General features: G+C 49.5%; 1 pseudogene; it reads left to right on the forward strand.

Moving 5' to 3' along the window:
• The first annotated feature begins 334 nt into the window (after positions 1–334).
• LOC103788346 (POU domain, class 5, transcription factor 1-like) lies at positions 335–1466 on the forward strand (annotated as a pseudogene).
• The last annotated feature ends 2271 nt before the right edge of the window (positions 1467–3737 follow it).

The raw sequence follows: 3737 nt of genomic DNA on the forward strand, positions 1-3737 counted from the left end.
GCTGCAAATAACATTATAGCCTTCTATAGTGGCTTAAGCAGACAAGGGTTAATCTGTCTCAAGTAATAAGTAGTGTAAGGGCAGGCACATCTGAGTCTTATATGGGGCATGGTGTGTCAAATTATCACTCTTGAAAATTTCAAAAGCATAGTAGGTCACAGGGGCTCATGCCTGTAGTCCCAGCTACTTGGAAGCCTGAGGCAGGAGGTTCACTTGAGCCCAGGAGTTCCAGGCTGTAATGAGCCAGGATCATGCCTATGAATAGTCACTGCACTTCAGCCTGGGCAACACAGCAAGACCCCATTTCTAAAACAAGTTTTTTTTTTTTTTTTTTTTTTTCAATTTAAAAACTTTTTGCCTCATTTCACTGGGACCCTGGCTTGGGGAGCCTCATGGTGGGACCTCTGGCTTTGGATTTCACCTTCTTGCCTCTTCCAAGTGGTGGAGGTAATGGGCCATGGGGGCTGGAGCTGGATGGACCTGGCTAAGCTTCCAAGGCCCTCCTGGAGGGCCAAGAGTTGGGCTGGGGTTGGGCCAGGCTCTGAGGTGTGGGGGATTCTCCCGTGCCCCCCACCGTATGAGTTCTGTGAGTGAGGGTGTACTGTGGCTTCAGTTGGAGTGGGACTAGTGCCCTAAGGCAGCTTGCAGACCTTTCAGCCTAAGGGCAAGGCAGGAGGCAGGGTGGAAAGCAACCCTGAGGGGCCTCCCCAGAGCCTTACATTGCCTGCACTGGAGCCATGAAGCTAGAGAAGGAGAAGCAGGAGCAAAACCTTGAGGAGTCCCAGGACACCAAAGCTCTGTAATTTGCCAAGCTCCTGAAGCAGAAGAGGATCACCCTGGGCTATATCCAGGTTCAGGTGGGGCTCACCCTGGGGGTTCTTATTTTTTTTAATTTTTAAAATTACTTTTTGAGACAGGGTCTTGCTCTGTCACCCAGGCTGTAGCGCAGTAGCGTGATCTTGGCTCACCGCAACCTCTGCCTCCCAGGTTCAAGCGATTCTCATGCTTCAGCCTCCCAAGTAACTGGGATTACAGGCACGTGCCACCATGCCATGTTACAGGCCAGGCTGGTCTTGAACTCCTGACCTCAGGTGATCTGCCCACCTTGGCCTTTCAAAGTGCTAAGATTACAGGAGCGAGCCACCATGCCCAGCCTCTGGGGGTTCTATTTGGAAAGGTGTTCAGCCAAGTGACCATCTGCTGCTTTGAGGCTCTGCAGCTCAGTTTCAAGAACATGTGTAAGCTGCCACCCTTGCTGCAGAAGTGTGTGGAAGAAGCTGACAACAACAAAGATCTTCAGTAGATATGCAAAACAGAGACCCTCATGCAGGCCTGAAAGAGATGGTGAGCCAGTACTGAGAACCGAGTGAGAGGCAACCTGGAGAACTTGTTCCTGCAGCGCCTGAAACCATGCTGCAGCAGATTAGCCACATTGCCCAGCAGATCAGCCACATTAGCCAGTGTGCCCACAAATTCATACTGCAGCAGATCTCCAGCTTGGGCTGGAGAGGATGTGGCCCCAGTGTGGTTCTGTAACTGGTGCCAGAAGGGTAAGCGATAAAGCAGTGACTATGCACAATGACAGGATTTTCAGGCCGCTGGGTCTCCCTTCTCAGGGGCCCAGTGTACTTTCCTCTGGCCCCAGGGCCCCATTTTGGTACCCCAGGCTATGGGAGCCCTCACTTCCCTAGGCTTAGAGGGGAGGCCTTTCCCCCTGTCTCTGTCACCACTCAGCCCTGCCATGCATTGGAACTGAGGTGCCTGTTCTTTTAGGAATGGGAATGGGGGACAGGGGAAGGGAAGAAGCTAGGGCAGGAGAACCTGGAGTTTGTGCCAGAGCTTTGGGCTTAAGTTCTTCATTCACTAAGGAGGAATTGGACACACAAAGGGTGGGGACAGGGGGTTTGGGGGCAACTGGTTGGAGGGAAGGTAAAGTTCAGTGATGCTTTTGATTTGAATCCCCACATCATGTACCACTTTTTTTTTTTTTTAAAGATGGGGTTTCACCATGATGGCCAGGCTGGTCTTGAACTCCTGACCTCAGGTGATCCACCCACCTTGGCCTCCCAAAGTGCTAGAATTACAGGTGTGAGCCACTGTGCCCGGCCCACTTTGTTCTTTTTTTTTTTTTTTTTTTTGAGACGGAGTTTCGCTCCAGTTACCCAGGCTGGAGTGCAATGGCGCGATCTCGGCTCATCGCAACCTCTGCCTCCTGGGTTCAGGCAATTCTCTTGCCTCAGCCTCCTGAGTAGCTGGGATTACAGGCATGCGCCACCGTGTCCAGCTAATTTTTTGTATTTTTAGTAGAGACGGGGTTTCACCATGTTGACCAGGATGCTCTCGATATCTTGACCTCATGATCCACCCGCCTCAGAAACCAGAAACACAGAAAAAAATAAATTAATTAAAATAAAATAAACGGGGGCCGCAGTGGCTCCGGCCAGATGTCCTGGCACTTGAGGAGGTGAGGCCATGAGTTCAAGGCCAACGTGAGCAACATTACAAGCTCTCATTGATTAACAAAAAAAATAGAACCTTTTTATTGTGAATAATAAAACGTTAGTGTTCAATTTAATATGTTACTGTAATGTGAGTATCTCTGTGACCACTACCTGAGTTAACCAAGAATGCTGGCAGCACTCCAGAAGCCCCCTCTGTGCTGCTTTACCACTCACGCAGCCTCCCACCCTCTTGAGGGAACCAATGCTCCTGACACGGTAAGCAGGTTTTGCTTTACTTTATAACAGTTAGTCTCAGAGTAGGATTCCTGGATCAGCTATATCAGCATCAACTGGACCTTGTTAGGAATGAAGATTCCCAAGCTCCACCTCAACCGTAGGGAGAAACCTTGGAGATAGGGCCCAGCCTTTGCAGTTTTTTTGTTTTTGTTTAAAAGACAGGGTCTTGCTCTGTCAGAGGCTGGAGTGCAATGGTGCAGTCATGGCTCATGAAAACCTCAAACTCATGGACTCAATGGGTCTACCCACCTGAGACTCTCAAGTAGCTAGCATTACAAGCATGTACCACTGCACCTGTCTAATTTTTTTTTTTTTGAGACAGAGTTTCACACTTGTTGCCTAGGCTGGAGAGCAATGGCTTGATCCCAGCTCACAGCAACCTCCCCCTCCCAGGTTCAAGAAATTCTCCTGCCTCAGCCTCCAGAGTAGCTGGGATTACAGGCCTGCACCACCAAGCCTGGCTAACGGTGGTCAGGCTGTCTCGAACTCCCGACCTCAGATGATCTGCCTGCCTCAGCCTCCCAAAGTGCTGAGATTACAGGCGTGAGCCATTGCACCTGGCTAACTTTATTTTTTAATAAGACATGGAGTCTCAGTATGTTGCCCAGGCTGGTCTTGAACTCCTGGGCTTAAGCATGAGCCACCGTGCCCAGCCTCCGCACCTAATTTTATTCTTTGTTGACATGAGTGTATTTCCTGATTGCCTCAACAAAATGCCCTTGAAACAAAGCTGGATTCTCATCTTTACCCTGAGAAACTTCCTTAACCTTTTCAGAGTTAACAGGCTTTTTCATACATTTCTTCATCCCTTCCAACAAACAAGTGACCATATGACCTCTCCTCCCCAAGTCCTCACTGCCCCTTTGAAAGTACCACTCTGGCTCTTGATCTGGAACTGCTATAACTCCTCCCTGATATATATTATGGTTCAGATTAAGAGCCAATGCCTCATCTGCATGGGCAGCTGTCCCCAGAAATACATTGTTTCTCTTCCACTGT

Source organism: Callithrix jacchus, chromosome 15 (assembly GCF_049354715.1).
Source record: "Callithrix jacchus isolate 240 chromosome 15, calJac240_pri, whole genome shotgun sequence".
Classification (NCBI taxonomy): Eukaryota; Metazoa; Chordata; class Mammalia; order Primates; family Cebidae; genus Callithrix; species Callithrix jacchus.